Source organism: Eretmochelys imbricata, chromosome 1 (assembly GCF_965152235.1).
Source record: "Eretmochelys imbricata isolate rEreImb1 chromosome 1, rEreImb1.hap1, whole genome shotgun sequence".
Taxonomy (NCBI): Eukaryota; Metazoa; Chordata; order Testudines; family Cheloniidae; genus Eretmochelys; species Eretmochelys imbricata.
In genome coordinates this window covers 179,474,710-179,493,749 of record NC_135572.1, presented here as the reverse complement: position 1 = coordinate 179,493,749, position 19,040 = coordinate 179,474,710, and the positions used below count along the sequence as shown (strand labels likewise).

At 39.6% G+C, this 19,040-nt stretch overlaps 1 protein-coding gene across 1 annotated transcript in view; it reads right to left on the bottom strand.

Moving 5' to 3' along the window:
- ROBO2 (roundabout guidance receptor 2) overlaps positions 1-19,040 on the bottom strand; it is a 554,839-nt gene that overhangs the window by 149,157 nt on the left and 386,642 nt on the right. The gene's annotated exons all lie outside the window — the stretch shown is intronic.

The following is a 19,040-nucleotide window of genomic DNA, read 5'->3' as shown; positions in this document are numbered from 1 at the left end:
AACAAAACAAATTAATCTACAATGCTTAAAAATAGTTAATATATTGAGGTTACTGTCATGCACTAGTTTGAATTTATAAAAAAATAAAAAATCTTGAGTTAAATTATTTTTCTTCTCCGCTGCTCATGGTTTTGCCCCATTTCTAAACTTTATTTGTGTTTTGTTCAGTACCCAATCATCTGTCTGCACTTAACAAATAAAAAGAGATAATGTACTGAAATGATAAAACTTTTGATAATTCAAATGCTGTGTAGGTGACTGTTAAACTGAAGGTTTTTGGATTTGCTATCTTCTATTTCATTAGAGTGTAATAAATGTACACAGTGCTTTACAAAACACATTGAAGGCAAGATTTCCAAAAATGTCCATGCATAGAAAATACACATGTGCTTACATGCCTACTTTGCATGCACAATTAGCACAATTGTGTCTGCAGCTGCAGTCATTACACTCATAGATGGCCTGGTAAATGTCTAACTGGTGATGTGAGCGTGCATTTCCTTTGACTGTGTATTCAATCACTGCAATTGTGAATTCAGATAAGACTCATCAATGGGCAGGAATTTTAGCATTCACACAGTTCTCCAAATGTGGCCCATAGAAAGTCATGGCCTCTGCAGAAAGTAGTTTACAAGAGGAAGGACCAAATCTTTCACTGGTGCAAATTAGTGAAACTGACTTAAATGAAGTCACAACCATTCATGCCATCTGTGGATTTTTTTCCAAAGTATGTTTGTGACATTATCTTTATTAAAAAGAAAGTGTGTGTGCAGACTTCTTGTAGCTACTACAAAAATTGAGATATTTTGCTCCATTTTATAAGCCTACAGTTTTTTGGGTTTTTTTGGTCAGGCTAATTAACAAGCGAAAAAGAAAAGTTCCAAGAAAATGAAGTTAATTTATAATGGAAAGCTGAGATTACAGGTGTGCTCCACCACATCCGACCACTTCACATGTTTACATCTGAAATTTCACAGTGCCGTAACCGTGGGAGTCCTGACCCAAAAGGGAGTCATGGGAGGTTGCAGGACTGCCACCCTTACTTCTGCGCTGCTGCTGGCGGTGGTGCTGCCTTCAAAGCTTGGCAGCTAAATGGCACCAGCAGCAACGCAGAAGTGAGGGTCACAGGATGGGGGGGGGTCATCACTTTTGGGAGGGCAGAGCCTGGTCCCCCCGCACAGCCTGCCCAAGGCCCCTTTAGCCCCTGAGCGCTGGAACAGCAACCAGGGAGGGGCAGGTCTGGGGACACCCTAGCAGGAGATTCCTGGGGCTGGGTAAGACCCACCTCTGGGAACCCCCCTTGGTTGCAGGCAGCTCTGCAGCTGCTGTCTGGGAGCTCAAATCTGAAGGCAGCACAGAAGAGAGTTATATATAAGATATATGTGTGGATACAAAACAGGCACTTTAAAACATCATATAAAATTTTTCCTGTTCTACAAGTCACAGTTAGAATGGGTCTGGCTTTAATAAACGAGAAAAAAGAGAAAGTGTGCAGATGAAAAAACATTGCTGGTGAGGAAATTCTAATAGAAATTGGGTGATTCTGACTGTGAAATTTAGCAGTCTCTGGCATATATGAATGCACTCATTGTTGCTGGTTTTGATAAATGACAGTTGTACAATAGTGTGCTGACAGTTTATATATGCTTTAACTTACCTTCATATGTGGGTGTATGTATATATAAACATAAAACACACACACACACAGAGCTTTAAATAACCTTTATGTATCCTTGAGTCTGGGGATCCCAGGTGCTGGTGTGGTTTTGAGATGCATCTTAGAGTCAACTCAGGACCATTCTAAATTGAGCCAGCCGATAATAGCCCTCAATGCGTCCTGAGGGCAGGTGTACCATGGCAGTCTGCTGCACAAAGTGGCTAGCTGTACACTCCCTTGTCCCTGGGCATGCCTCCTACACCAGCGGCAGGGTAGATACGCAGTATAGGATCTGATATGCTTTTTCTGTATCACCCTGGAATTCACCATGCCACGGAAATCCTCAGGTAGCTATTTAAAATGGCTTCCTGGTGGTTTTTCACTTGCAAACTATGTGAAGTGGCCACAGTAGGGCCCAAGATCTGGACCAGGGACAGAGCTAAGTGGCATAAGTTATTATTCACATCTGCTATTGGCACATTAAACACTTGGAAAGAATTTTTTGGCTTCATCTGAAAACATTTATGGTTTGCTATCAGCACATTTTTATAATTAAAGTACCATTTACAGTATTAATTGCAGCAATATAAAGTACAAAACCACATGCTCACTATGCCTTAAACCAACACATGCTTTTGGTTGATAGAGTGGCCTGAAATACGTTAAAATAATATTAAACTCTAACAGTTACATTCATTGTGCATAATTGCTTCAAGTTCTGAAGTAACACGTGATTTTTCTCTGAAAGCAATGGATTCTTTTGTTATTGATACTTATACAGAGCCATAAGTCACACACACATATATATGTATGTACACATCATGGAGAGCTCAAAATCTAAATAACACAAAATTCAAAAGTGATGGTTATAGATAAAAAAGGGTAAAGAATGGGAAAGATAATTCATAGCAAAAGACAAATGAAGCGTGTTAAGTTTTCTTTCTTTAAAAGTGACAGTAACTGGAAAGAGACGTTGTCATGGTTCCTTCCCCACTCTGAACTCTGGGGTACAGATGTGGGGACCTGCATGAAAGACCCCCTAAGCTTATTCTTACCAGCTTAGGTTAAAACTTCTCCAAGGCACAGATTCCTTTCTTGCCTTGGGATAGCTGCCACCACCAAGTGATTTAACAAACAATCAGGGAAAGGACCACTTGGAGTCTTATTCCCACAAAATATTCCCCCAAGCCTACACCCCCTTTCCTGGGGAAGGCTTGAGCATATATCCTCACCAACTGGTTACAAAGGGACTACAGACCCAAACTCCTGGGTCTTAGAACAATGGAAAAAATCAGTCAGGTTCTTAAAAAGAAGGATTTTATTTAAAGAGATAAAGGTAAAAGAATCACCCCTGTAAACCTAAGCTGGTAGTTAACCTTACAGAGTAGCAGAAAATTCAAAGAGCACAGAGGAACCCGCTCTAGCCTTAGTTTCAAAGTTACAACAAAACAGGGATAAACTTCCTTCTAGCAAAGGGAAAATTCACAAGTTGAGAAAACAAAGATAAACTAATACGCCTTGCCTGCCTGTTACTTACAAGTTTGAAATATGAGAGACTTATTTAGAAAGATTTGGAGAATATGGATTGATGTCCGGTCCCTCTTAGTCCCAAGAGTGAATGACCACAGAAACAAAGAACCCAAAACAAAACCTCTCCCCCCACCAGATTTGAAAGTATCTTTTTTCCCCATTGGTTCCTTTGGTCAGGTGCCAACCAGGTTAGTTGAGCTTCTTAACCCCTTACAGGTAAGAAGGAATTTAGGCTACCCATATGGTTATGACAGACGTGATCAATGCTGGAAAGCTAGACTTAAAGTTTAGGTGCTCAGAAGGGATGTGAGGAAGAAGAGAGTCAGGATGCCATTCTTGTACACAAAGAAGTTCTCTCACAGAGAATGAAGTAAATCTGTAACACCAAAATGTATACAAAGGACCAAATGTTTGTGTTTGACTAAATGGCTGAAGGTCTTATTAAAAGGATATGGAGTCATTCACCTCACCTCTACATTACCTTTTCATTTACAGATAAGGTCAGTATTGACTGGAAATTGTTACCACCTGATGACTAAATGAAATACCTTTGTGGTCTCACTTCAGCTCCTGACAGACAGTTTTCCATGCCAGAAAAATCAGAACCAATTGTCATCCTTGTTAGCAGTCTGACATAAGAGGCCACATGGTCAGCAGCAATACAAATGTCCCCAGTGCCTGACAAATATACCTCAATGCTGATGTAAAGGACCATTGATATAAAGAAGGGGAGGTCTCCACGCCAATTCATTATGGGTATGTGTACACTGCTGCTGGGAGCGAGCCAGACTTGTGGCATTGTGGCACCAGCAGCAGCTCAGCCTAGCTATCCATGCTCAGACCCAGGGGTGGTCCATGCTTCCCCTGGTGCTGCAACATCCACACAGTTATTTTTAGCGCATTAGCATGAGCCCCACTACCAGAAGTCTGTCTACCCAGGCTGGGAGGCTCGCTCTCAGCTGGAGCCTAGATATACCTATAATGAATTGGCATGGAGACCTATCCTTCTCGCTCTGAAATGGTTCTTTACATGAGAGTTGAAATGCATTTGTCAGGCACTGGGGACATTACTGCTGCCCATGTCATAATTCATCTGTCAACAGAGGACTCTCAAGTCTCAGGGTTGTCAATCTTGTACTTTTCACAGCCACAAAATTCACTTTAAAAAAGGGGGGAAATACTCTTCTATGTCAATTTCTGCTTATAAATTAAAAAAAAAAAAAAAAGAGGATACAGCAATGGCTGGAATCCAATAACCAAGCCTGAGCCAAGTTCAGCATCTTGAATTCACTAAACATGCTTCTATACAGTTAAAAGAAGCATTTTCTAGAAATCTGAACATGCTGCTTGTTAACATTCTGACATGAACAGAATTTGTGTTGGCTAGTCTATGTTTCTTTGCCTTAAGTGTGATGATTAACTATAGTAGTCTTGTCAGTGAAATTAACTGAAATATTTTCTAATCTCTATTGTAAATCAAGAACAAAGCATAAAGTGGTCACTAAAGAGGAAATTATGTTAATGTTCTAATTCAAGCATTTTTTGATGTTATAGTTTAACTCAAAATCATGTTATTAAAATCAGTTGTTTCGCAATTGCTGAACTGGTCTCAGCACAAGACCTAACAACAGGAGCTGGCACATGTCAGAGGTTTGTTGGTTCTTACAGTACAAAAATTCTTCTGCAGTGGTTTCATGGGCAAACTCTAATTTCTTCTAATGAGGTGCTCATCCTTCATATCCTTTACTGGGAGGGGACATACTTAAAATAAGAGAGGATGTCTCCCTATGCCCCACCTTCCAACGGTACCAATGAGCTAGTGGTTACTGGTCTTAATTCCAGTTTGTGGAGAATCCATCTTATTTCTGGTTTCAGAGTAGCAGCCGTATTAGTCTGTATTCGCAAAAAGAAAAGGAGTACTTGTGGCACCTTAGAGACTAACAAATTTATTTGAGCATAAGCTTTCGTGAGCTACAGCTCACTTCATTGGATGCATTCAGTGGAAAATACAGTGGGGAGATTTATATACACAGAGAACATGAAACAATGGGTGTTACTATACACATTGTAACGAGAGTGATCAGGTAAGGCGAGCTATTACCATCAGGAGAGCGGGGGGGGTGGGGAACTTTTGTAGTGATAATCAAGGTGGGCCATTTCCAGCAGTTGACAAGAACGTCTGAGGAACAGGGGGTGGGGTGGGGGAATAAACATGGGGAAATAGTTTTACTTTCACATTTGGGGACAATGTATACCTTCAAATCAGCGGCACTGCTATGGGTACCCGCATGGCCACACAGTATGCCAACATTTTTATGGCTGACTTAGAACAACGCTTCCTCAGCTCTCGTCCCCTAATGCCCCTACTCTACTTGCGCTACATTGATGACATCTTTATCATCTGGACCCATGGAAAAGAAGCCCTTGAGGAATTCCACCATGATTTCAACAATTTCCATCCCACCATCAACCTCAGCCTGGACCAGTCCACACAAGAGATCTACTTCCTGGACACTACGGTGCTAATAAGCGATGGTCACATAAACACCACCCTATACCGGAAACCTACTGACCACTGGTCCTACCTACATGCCTCCAGCTTTCATCCAGACCACACCACACGATCCATTGTCTACAGCTAAGCTCTACGATACAACCACATTTGCTCCAACCCTTCAGACAGAGACAAACACCTACAAGATCTCTATCAAGCATTCTTACAACTACAGTACTCACCTTCTGAAGTGAAAAAACAGATTGACAGAGCCAGAAGAGTACCCAGAAGTTACCTACTACAGGACAGGCCCAACAAAGGAAATAACAGAACGCCACTAGCCATCACCTTCAGCCCCCAACTAAAACCTCTACAACGCATCATCAAGGATCTACAACCTATCCTGAAGGATGACCCATCACTTTCACAGATCTTGGGAGACAGGCAGTCCTTGCTTACAGACAACCCCCAACCTGAAGCAAATACTCACCAGCAACCACATACCACACAACAGAACCACTAACCCAGGAACTGATCCTTGCAACAAAGCCCATTGCCAACTGTGTCCACATATCTATTCCGGGGACACCATCATAGGGCCTAATCACATCAGCCACACTATCAGAGGCTCGTTCACCTGCACATCTACCAATGTGATATATGCCATCATGTGCCAGCAATGCCCCTCTGCCATGTACATTGGTCAAACTGGACAGTCTCTGCGTAAAAGAATAAATGGACACAAATCAGACGTCAAGAATTATTCAAAAACCAGTTGGAGAACACTATTTCCCCATGTTTATTCCCCCCCCTCCACTGTTCCTCAGACATTCTTGTCAACTGCTGGAAATGGCCCCCCGCTCTCCTGATGGTAATAGCTCGCTTTACCTGATCACTCTTGTTACAGTGTGTATCGTAACACTCATTGTTTCATGTTCTCTATGTATATAAATCTCCCCACTGTATTTTCCACTGAATGCATCCGATGAAGTGAGCTGTAGCCCACAAAAGCTTATGCTCAAATAAATTTGTTATTCTCTAAGGTGCCACAAGTACTCCTTTTCATCTTATTTCTCTTTCTCTTCTGAAAGAGTTTCCATGCAATTGTTTCCCCACACAAAATTAAAAAAAAAAATATATGGTCTTATTAGTCAACCCCAGCAGTGTAATTATTTATCAGAAACCCAAATTACTTCATGTCCTTGAAAGTGGGTAGTAAATGTCATAAAGGCAGGCTTCCTTAGCATGAACTCTGAGAACCTGCTCAACATTTCTGAATGTTAGAAGCAAATGTTACAAACAATCCAATTACCAAGCTTTTTAGTTTGGTATAGCCAAAATTTCCAAATATTACATAGGGTAATAGACTGGAACAGGTCATATTAAGAATTTTTAATTTGAATGCAATTCTACATCACTGTGTTTTCAACAGCATTTATTTAATATCCAATAAAAACCAGAACAATTATAAAGGAAGAATCAATGCTTGAAGGGAATAGCACTGGGCTGGAATGCTGTTCCAGAACATTATCAATTTCAACAGAATTTAAGAATTCATGATTTTTAAAAGGATTAAAAAGTGGAAAAACCAAAAACCATCTGTGACCAAGCAGCTTTCAGTGGGGAAGCAGGAAGTGCTCCACAGAGCACCAGTTGTCCATGTGACAAAATTAAAGCATCTTTGGACTAAATTGACAGTTGACAGGATCACTTTAAGTCTGTAGCCACATGGCTGTAAATAAATTCTTTCAGACTTGAATCACATCAATGCAGGATTGTCTTCATGAATCTGCAAACAGACAGTTTGAAATAATACCACCTCTGAGAGGTATCAACTCCATTTCTCACCTCTCTGGAGGGTTGTTGACTCTTAAATACAAAGGAGAGGGGGAATCAATCCTCAGGTGAAGGGCAAGGGCCAACAGGAGAGAATCATGGTGAGTGGGGTACCACTTTGGTACTTGTTAAGAATTATATATAAGACACCCCTTGCTCCCCCAGTTTTAAATGACTTGACTTGTTTTAGGATAGCAGCAAATAAACATGTTTGCACTGCAGGTCTGGAACCTCTACTTTTGATCTGTTAGGTTGTATGAAATACCCACAAGTTACATTATAGACCAACATATACCAGCCATGTGCTGTATTTAACTCTGGACAACAACATCCTCTGGACACTGCCTCTAGTCTCTCCAGTTGCACATAAGTATACAAATAGCACATTACATTTCTTTCTTTTACTATCTCTCTTTGACAAGCTATTAAGAACATCCTGTTTTCTCCCCTATGCTTCTCATAAAGGGAGTCAGTCTCTCCCTGATGGTTAGTTTAGGAAGCAAAATGCTGAGAATGGAAAACACAATGGACGTAAGGTGATATAGTGTGAGTGCTACAGTTAATATGACAAACCTTTCCCCCCTGATTCCTTTATTTAGTACGGTTAATTGTTATTAATTGCAATAGAAATTTGCTGATGTAACCAAAGATTAGATCCATCACACCATTAAAACAGTCTTTCCCCTAATTAATTTTCAGTACACATTAGACTACATTTTGTTACAATCTGCACTAAGATTAACTCGACCAAAGCACTCAGCACTGTAGTGTTATTAACTCATATTTCATTGAAAGGTCATTCTCCCCTTGGTTGTATCTAGAGGAGGCTGCAGTTAAATACCTCACTGTTCCATCCACAAAATATAAATGTTGTTATGTAGTGCTTCTTTTGTACAATAGAATTCACAATTACACAGTTTCTTACCTGCTTACTGAAACAGCTTTTAAAATCTGATCCTGAGAGATGTTGGAGTCAAAGGGAAAGATAAGTGCTTGGGATCAGGCCCTACCTAAATCCTTTTTAAAAATGAAAGTTTCTGACTTTTATTCATTTAAAAGAACTGATACAAGTCTTATCTGAAACTCTTTCTGAAGAGTCCTACTACTGTGGACACTAAAGGGCTGATTTTTAAAATCTAATCTTGTACCTGCAGTTTTGTGCCCACAGAAATTACAGGTGCTAATCCTGGAAACTAGTTCTCTACCTGACACTGCATGCAAATCAGAAATCTAACTGGTGGAATTTGTGCCCACAGAATGTGTATGAAATTATGTGCAAGCACTAAAAAAGATATTAGATTTTAAAATGTGTCATGGATACCTCTGCTGCATGGGCTTTATAGTTGAGGCCAAAATGTAGCCAAATTCTTACCTGAACAAAAAGAGAACTTCTAATTAAGTCTAAATTATCACTTATGACTGAAGTTGGTGCTGATATTGCTCTCACTTCAACAATTGCTTCATCAATTTTAGTACCGTTATACAAAGCACTGGTGAGACCTCACCTGGAATACTGTGTGCAGTTCTGGTCTCCCATGTTTAAGAAGGATGAATTCAAACTGGAACAGGTACAGAGAAGGGCTACTAGGATGATCCGAGGAATGGAAAATTTGTCTTGTGAAAGGAGACTCAAGGAGCTTGGCTTGTTTAGCCTAACCAAAAGAAGGTTGAGGGGAGATATGATTGCTCTCTATAAATATATCAGAATGATAAATACCGGAGAGGGAGAGGAATTATTTAAGCTCAGTACCAATGTGGACACAAGAACAAATGGATATAAACTGGCCACCAGGAAGTTTAGACTTGAAATTAGATGAAGGTTTCTAACCACCAGAGGAGTAAAGTTTTGGAATAGCCTTCCAAGGGAAGCAGTGGGGGCAAAAGATCTATCTGGCTTTAAGATTAAACTCGATAAGTTTATGGAGGAGATGGTATGATGGGATAACATGGTTTTGGTAATTAAATATTCATGGTAAATAGGCCCAATGGCCTGTGATGGGATATTAGATGGGGTGGCATCTGAGTTACCCAGGAAAGAATTTTCTGTAGTATCTGGCTGATGAATCTTGCCCATATGCTCAAGGGTTTAGCTGATCGCCATATTGGGGTCAGGAAGGAATTTTCTTGGAAGATTGGAAGAGGCCCTGGAGGTTTTTCACCTTCCTCTGTAGCATGGGGCAAGGGTCACTTGCTGGAGGATTCTCTGCTCCCTGAAGTCTTTAAACCACGATTTGAGGACTTCAATAGCTCAGACATAGATGAGAGGTTTTTTGCAGGAGTGGGTGGGTGAAATTCTGTGGCCTGCGTTGTGCAAGAGGTCAGACTAGATGATCATAATGGTCCCTTCTGACCTTAGTATATATGAATCCATGAATCAAATTAAATACAAAATCAGAGGTTTGAATAATGCCTTTTTTAACATAAAAGCACAAGAGATTATCCTTTAACAACAGAAAATGATGCATGTATTTTTCCAAAATAATTTCTAAAATGAACATTGTCAATTTTAAGTAAATAACAAACCATACCTCTGCTTTTCACGATTTTCTCTGCTGTTTCATATAATAACCCTCAATCTCATAACACTTAGCAATGCACTTTGTGTAAACTGCATACCACTTTAATTCTGAAGTATAATTTAAGGTTTCCCTGTCTACCTTCTCTCATTGTGTGGATGGCATCTAAAATAAATAACTCTTTCTGCTGGTGCAGTTGCCACTTTTCATTCCTTAGTACAATGCTCATCTACTCAGACAGTGTCTGTAAATACAACTTACAAGTCCAGGTTGTAATTTTATTAAAGATGTCTTTACAGAGCTCAACCAGCTGTTCTGTGCTAGAATACAAGAAACAAACAAACAAACAAAAACCCATGTGATTGCTCCTTAAGACATTTTTTAAGGCAACTGTAAAATACATTCTCTGAGCAAGTCTCACCCTCATGAAGAGCTGGCACTGCTATCTTCTTCTGTGTGAAAGGTTTAAACAGTTATTACAGCGTGTCATAAATTTTAACTTGTAATTGAAAATCTCTTCACTTCCTCAGGAAAAAAAAATCCTGTATTACTTGCTACATAATTATAGGCTATGCAGCTGCTCTCTTAGACTTTACTAGGAAATGTGAAGACACGAAACACTGCACAAACTCTATTCAATTTTTTGTTAAATAGAAAGCCAAACAAATGTCACCCCTCCACCAAAGAATCTCAAACAATAACAATTTCCCCCTTCCTGTTCTAAGGATTAGAAGGAGCAGAGTCATGATTTGAGTAAGGCCATATTTGGTTAGAGATCTTAACTGTTATTCCCCATTTCTTAGGAGTATATTTGCCCTTCAGTAAGTCCTACTTACATCAAGCATGTACCAAGGAGACAACTGGATACCCAACTGTCTCACTGAAAAACGGTGTGGTTTTATTTAAAAAAAAAAAATTCCAATATGTCCTGGTCCCTCTGCCTAACTTAGTTGCTTTTAAATAATCTTTTGCCTTCAGTTGCTTTGAAATCATCTTTGTCCTATCTACCTGTATCATTTATATGGCAAACCAACTTTATTCATGAAATAGTGAACCTAATATTTTAGCTAGGGGCATCAGGTTAGTGACTCCACAATTTCCTGTTCACCTTCAGTAGTTTGCCATGAGTCATATTTGATTACCTATTCCCCTAGCCTCAGTGCAGTGTGGTAGCTATGGATTGATGTAGAATTTTTAGAGCAATTAAAATAAAATATGCACCATGTGCCTCTATCCTTGACTCACAATGCATTTCAGTCTTGGGTCATTGATTCAAAATGGACAGCCTTTGGAATGAAGCTTTACACATCCCAGAGTTCACATTATTTTCCCTGTTGGTTTAGTACCAAAATTTGTAATATAGGGAATTGCTAATCTGTTGGGAGTAGTTTGTGGTCTACAAAAGAGTATAAATGCTGAATAATTCAGTTAATATATAATCAAAACAATGTAAGAGGAATGTGGCTGTAGGCAGCAATATTAGGGTGTATAAACTGTGTCCAAGGAGCCCTTCTTAGAGCTTTCTTAATTGATGGCCAGTTTCTTTGGAAACAAATATAGTGTTCTGTAACTATGTGGTTAATAAAGCTGCACCAGGCACCAAAACCTTTACATATTTTCCTTGTAGTACCTACTTCAAAGTTTAAAATAATAAACCGATCTAAAATACTTATATGCCCCCCTATTACAACAGTAGCTGACGATCTCACAGTCTTTGTCTTTACCCTCACAACTCCTCCACATGATATTATCTCTATTTTACAGATGAGGAGCTGAATTATAGAGAGACAGTAAGGGCCAATTTTAAAAAGATATTTATGCACCTAATGATGCAAGTTGGTGTCTAATGAGATTTTCAAAGGTATCTAAAGTGACTTGCCAGAGCTCACACAGGAAATCTGTGGTGGAACAGGGACTTGTGCCCAGGTCTCCGAAGTCCCAGGATAGTGCCCTGACCACGTACTTTGTTATCTTTCATTTCTCAGAACTTTTGGAAATCAGCCTATTATTTAGGCACCTACAAAAGGATTTAAGAGTAAGATTTTTTTAAAAAATACCTACTTGACTTAGAAGCACTAGTCATTGACTTTCATTGGGATTTATGCTCCTAAACCACTCAGATACTACCATAGAAAACTTACTTTAGGCATGCAATTTTGAAAAATCTTGCTAAAAAACACCAATCCACACTTCATATTTCTACTTAAATTCAGTTTAAAAATAACATCATTCATTTATTTTTGTAAATAGGAATCTGAACAAAAACACTAGATTACAACTTTATTGTTAATATAACTTAAAAATACTCAAAGTTTCTTCTGAAGTTATGAGTTGCTTGCTTTTCTTAAATTAATCCAGCTGCAACTTGAGCTACACATAGCTTTAATTATAAAGATCCTTTTGTGAACAATAATAGTAAGGTTTCTGAGGAGCTGAAGGGCTTTTCAATTACTATGCAACACAAAGTTTGGTGTAGTAATAGCTATATAATTTGACTGTATTATCTCCTAAGTATGATACGTGATTATGCTCTCCTTACTCTTAGATTTCTCAATAAACAGAAATTTTAAAGAAGAATTTAGATTGATAGAGAGAGAGAGATTTACATTCTTGTAGGCTAATATCCTGATCCTGCACATTACTTTGTACAACTGCTTCATATGAGGTGCTCATTGCAAAATCAGGGCCTAACACTCTGTATAACAAAATTCATGTTTTAGCATCACTGAACTAGAAACTTTTGAAAGCTGAAATCTCTAACGGAAACCTTAATAAACCTTTAACACTAGTCACCCTAGTGGGCACCTCTTATAATCCTGCCATTGTAATCCTGGGATGAAGCCAAGAGGAGAATATTATTTAAAAACAGAATATACACTAACATTAGGCAGCTGTACAAAGAATGTCATCAGCTGTGGAAATAGGAAATTGACACTCTAAGCTGTAATACAAATAGATGGGTGGAACATCTGCTCAGAGGAGGGTTTTATTTATGTAATAAGGGATGCAAAGGGAAAACTTTCTGAAGGTTTCATGCTGAAATGTAGAGGCAAAATAGAGGTGCTCAGAAGATGCAAGTTAGCTTCATTTTCTCTTAAAAAAAATCTCCCATTCAATCAAAGAGAAAATATTCATTTCTCTTCACTTCAACTGACAGAGCTGTCATGCTGTCTCTTGCCCATATTTTACATATTCATTTTGTCTATAGCTTGACAAATATCTTTGCTCACACTGAACAAATATATATAGTAAATGCTGTTCTTTCGGATTACTCCAAATTCAGCTACCTAGATAAAACACAGTTCAAAATGGTTTGAGAGTCCCAAGTACTCTTTGTATGATGAAGACATCACTTTAAGCTTTTGTTTATATGAATGATAGATTTCTTCTCCCTTTACCTCATCCTTAAAGGAAGCTGAATAGTCTTAAAATGTGCTAGAGTGAAAGAAGTAGAAACTAAAGTAATCTGCTTATTCAGTGAACATGTAAAGCACAGAAAGGAGTAGTAGAAATGCCACTCACCCACATAAACAGGGAACTGATGGGGTCAGCGATGAAGGGAGACAGTCCAAGCAGCCAGGGAGGGACACACTTGCCAAGGGACAATATGTAGCACCTCCCCCGGGAGTCTCTGGAACTTATTGGCCAGCTGGGGAGTGAAAGGTGCTGATTGGCCAGCATTCCCCAGCTTCAGGATTTAATCCAGCATGGGGGCCATATGGAGCCTCCTTCGGCTCTGTTCCAGCAGCCCACCCTACGCTCCCGAACAAGGAATGGGAATCTGGCCAGACAGATGCTGCAGATCTAGCTGATCACCTGCTTAGGGGATCAGGAAGGAATTTTTTCTCCTATAGGCCATTTGGCAGAAGACCAGGGAGTTTTTTGCCTTCCTCACAGCACGTACAAGACACAGTGAGTTAAGTAGGAAGGTGCTTAGTATGTAACTGAGGTACTGGGGTGGAGTTGTTTATTTGTTGTAACTTGTGGCCAATTGCCAGAGTGGCTAATGAATGGTTCCCAGATTTTGGTGAAGGGCCTTGGGTTTCTGTGATAGGGTCAGACCTTGTGGCCCTGCTACACCCTCTGTTCCCCCTGGGGCCGATGGAGGGTGCTAAGACTCAGAGAGAGCTGACTTCTGGAGGGTAGACTGAGGAGAGCCTACTCTGCTTTATGGGTTACTTGGTAAGGAGCCCTGTAACTCCTGCAGTGGAACCAATTAAATGCCTGGTATAGGAGAGTATGCATGGTAGGTGGGTAGCCTCCCCTATGGTAAAGTTTAATAAAAGGTGTAATCTGCTGCTTAATTCCATACATGTGTCAGTCCTCATTTTCCTGCTCTGTCCACATCAAGCCTTCCCTGAACTGCCTCATCAATGTATCTCAGCCCTGACCTAAAGAACTGAGGCCAAATCCCCAGCAGGTATAAATCATCACAGATCTATTTACTTCAATGAAGCTATGTCATCATGGGGCGGAGGGGAGACAGGGAGGGTGGGGTTGCTCTAGTCCTCTCTCTAGAAAGAACAACTTTCACACCCTTCAAATCCTCAGCCTTCCTGATGAGACTGCTGACAAGTGTCTGCCTGTCAGCGTGACATTGATCCCAGAAAAAAAAAAATAATGGAATGACTGATACTAACTAACTAAACCAAAGGACTCAACTAAAAGAGTTAAGGAAAGATTGGCATTAATTATGTTACTGTAACATACACACCTGGGTGTGGTATTCTGTGCCATCTCGTGGTACTGAGACCACTTAGAGACAGAGATTAATGAGTCTGCTCTATAGCCTTAGCTAATGGCCATATGGCTTTTAGCTCATGCAATAGAGGCTCACGCACTAAGCTCCAGAGGCCCCAGATTCGATTCTGCCCACCGACGACAGGGAATCTGTTGGCGTTACAAGTGGGGGCTTGTCCAGGATTTCAACTGGGAAGCCTCCGAAGCTTGGGATGTGTTTCCTCAGCTACGGGAAGTATGTAACCCCCACGCCCCCTAGGTGTGCTGTTCTATCCCCTCTGGTGGCATCGAGACGACTTAGAGACAGAGATTAATGAGTCTGCTCTTCAGCCTTAGCTAACAGCCATATGGCTTATAGTACATGCAGTAGAGACTCATGCATTTAGCTCCAAAGGTCCCAGGTTCAATCCTGCCTGCCAATGACTGGGATCTGTCAGCGTTGCATTACCAACATGAATTTATGGAAAATATATATTGCTGAAAAAACCTTAATATAATATACTCAGACGTCTGAAAAGCATTTGACTTGGTATCACAATTTTTGATAAAGAATATAGAATAATACAAAATCAACATGGCACATATTAAATAGACTAAAAACTGGTTTACTGATAGGTCTCAAAATGCAATTGTAAATGAGGGATCATCATCAAGTAGGTGTGTTTCTAATGGGGTCACAGAGAGATTGGTTCTTGACACTGTACTCTTTAATATCTTTATAAATGACCTGGAAGGACACACAAACTCATTACTGATAAAGTCTGCAGATGATGCAAAGATTGTGGAACTGGTAAATAATGAAGAAGAGAGGTCACTGTTACAGAGTAATCTGGATCGCTTGGTAAGAGGGGCACAAGCAAATAATATTTGTTTCAACAAGCTAAATGTAAGGTTATATATTTAAGAACATAGGCCACATTTATAGGAGGAGGAAGAATCTACCCTGGGAAGTAGTAAGTCTGAAAAAGACTTGGGCATTATGTAGAAGGTCAGACTACATGATCACAAATGGCCCTTTGTGGTCTTAAAATGAATGAATCTCAGTATCATTGTAGTGGCTTGTGATGTTCTAAGGACTAAGATGAAGATTCTAACACTGTACCTTCCAATTATAATTGCAAAAACCTGTTAATGCAATGTTAAACTGCACTATAAAAACACAACATCTGGAGTATTCTCTGGTGGCTAAAGCTGGTTATGATCAGCATGTTAGTGTGCATCCCCCTTTCATTTACATAAACAATGAAAACCATTTTTGTGTGTGTATATATATATAAGAAAGGCCTGTGGATGTTTTAAAATGAAACTTTTACTAAGAAGAAATCATATTTGGATATGAAATTAAAGGTAATGCATCTTACAAATGTTAAAATATGAAAAGAAAGAGAAGAGCATATAGGCAGTAACAATGAACATGATCTAATGAAATATAAAACTTAATTGCAAACCACCATCAGTTCAGCATCTGGCATTTCTACTTATAAGACTGACATAATAGTAATAACAATGAATTTTAAAAAACACCTGAACACAATAGATGCCCTAAGCACGAAAGTATACACAGTGAAACAAAAATCAAAAACAAAAGGACATCTTGATCTGCCCACACATCAAAATCCCAAGTTTGATGTAAACATTCTAATAATAAGCTTCCCTGACAGTGGTTCTCACACTAAATATACACACATTTGTTACTGCATTTGGAAAAAAAGCTCTGTCAAAAATCTCCCCTTATTTTAAACGGGAAAGTAAAGATATATTTTAATAGCTATAAAAATGCATCCTATTCAAATGGTAAGTTCAGCATGAGTAATGAATTTAGGGTTATTTGTCCTGTTCTGTTTTTTGTCATTTTATTAATTTTTTTGGGTGGTCGGAGGAATTAAAAACCCAATCTTGCAAATATTACTTAGAGTATTGTTGCCACCATGAATTGCTACAACTGACTTCAGTGGACCTGTGCACAACAGTAAATGCTACATTTGGCAACAGTGTTTGCAGGATCAGTTCCTAAAATATCAGTCTTATCACATTAGATGCAAATGTATTACAGTATACCCAAATTCAAGATGTATTATCATTACATTAGTTTTGATGTCACAATACATCACTAGTAGGAACATTACAGGAAGAAACAAATTCCAGTTAACACATTTTTAAAAGAACTCCTTAATTATTATTATTATTATTTGGTGAAAAAAGAAAATCCAAACATTAAATATTTAAAAATCCATAAGATAGGAGTTCTTTGTTAGCCTGAAATCTTTATCAAACTTAGCAGTTAAAGCAACAAGATCAGCATTTTTCTACTGGTGGGGTATGAGTCAAAAGTAGATCATGAAGGAGCAATAGATTGGTCAGACCCTCCAAACCGAGAGCAGCAAAATCTTTGGATTAATATGTACGCATCCAGGAAGAAAGAGTGGTATGTTTGTAGTAGATCCTTTGCAGTATGGTTTTTTTGAGTACCCCATTTCAGACATCTTAATGGGGTCTGATTTTCAGATGGTGGTTGCTGAGCATTTTCTAAAAATCAGGACCCTTGAAGTTATCTTAAGTTAAGCGCCCAGAAATTGAAGCACAGGAAAACTGAGGCCTGCAAAGGCTACACCCACTCTGTGAGCTAAGGTTGTGACTCCCCTGCTCACAGGCACATACACGCAGTAACTTGATGACCGCTAGTGCAAGCATAAGTGGCAGTGTAGCTGCGGTAGCAAGGGCAGCAGAAGTGCAGGCGCAGCTTAGCTGCGCGGAGTATTTCCCCATCCGTTTCAGCAGCGCGTCTACTCTGCACAGCTCAAGCGTGCCATGCTGCCATTGCCCGTGCTAGCACCACAGCTACACTTCTATTTCTACCCGCGCTAGCTCTCACTGAGCTCCCGCAAGGGTGTATACACGAGCAGGGAAACGAGACTCCTGGCTCATAGTGCAGGCACGGTCAGAGTCCCTGTTGACAGTCACTTTTGGTCAACAAAGGAAGGTGTTAAGAGGCCTTCAGTCTACCAAGGGGAAGTCGGGGTGGGGATAAGTAAAGTTTACCACATGTCAAACAAAATGTTCTTTCACAACATCTTTTCAAAACGCAAGCTCATATGAGGCATAATGGAGCGAGCCGCAGAAAAAAAAACCCCAGACATTCATTTACTGATACTTCAGAAAAAAACAAACCGCTTAATACAATCAAATGTCCATTTTCAGGAGAGAGTATTATTCTATTGACTCGGCACTCGACAATGAAATACCAGCACATGTTTCTGTGCTATTTTTCATGTCACTTTACCTGTCTATATATAGAACATTTCTAGAAGTACGAGCAAAGACAATATCATGAGTATGACACAGTATATTGTTTATGTGGGAGATGAACAAGGGGCTAGATGATGAATGCAAACTCCCTTTAATGTTATTTCTGCTTGTATATCGACAACAACATGTCACGACCAAACATTTTACCATTGCTGGAAATATGAACACTGCTTTTGTTTGTGCTTGGTCAGGTAAGGAGAAAAGTTTGGTTGTTGAATACGACTGCTCCTGCTGATTCTCCTCCCAGTGAGACCAATGAGAGCTTTGCAATTAATTTCAGTGGGAACAACCTTAATGTGTTCACAGCTGGAGTTTTCTCCTTCATCATTTGCTCAGTCCTCTACAGTTCTAGCACTTGAAATTATTGTACAAACATTCACCTCTCTATTAATAACTACCTTCTCAAGGTGTTGCCTTATTTTCCACTTTCACTGGGGAAATATGTTTTTCAAGTTAAACTAAGTCTGTTGTGTTAGTGGCTTCCTGCCTTTCTTCCTGCCAGGACATCTGTTACTAATGACTGAGCCCTCTTAACTTTCTTTTCTCTACTTCTGGCATTTTGTCTCTTTCTTTCCAAAATATTCCAGAAAAGACAGAATTACTTTCTAGCCTCAAACCATTGTGTAAGACTGGATAAGAGCCAGCAAACCCTTCCAGCCTACCTTATTTTTATGCCTTCCAACTACTGTTTCCAAGTGGTATGTAAGCACTCTGGTCTGTTTGCCCCCTATAGAGCATCTGTAAGTTATTTTCTGGAATATCAGCTTTCTAAAGTACTTATTATTGTTTCTGGGGGCTCATCAGATATGTTCTTCAAGTGGAGTGAATGCCCATGTTGACAAAATAACTCTCCACCACTCTTCTCCCCAAGACCCTCTTCCATGGGTGATCATACCCCAACTGGTTTTCCTTAGTTCACCAGATCAGGAGCATATTTGATAGGGTAATTTGAACAACAGGC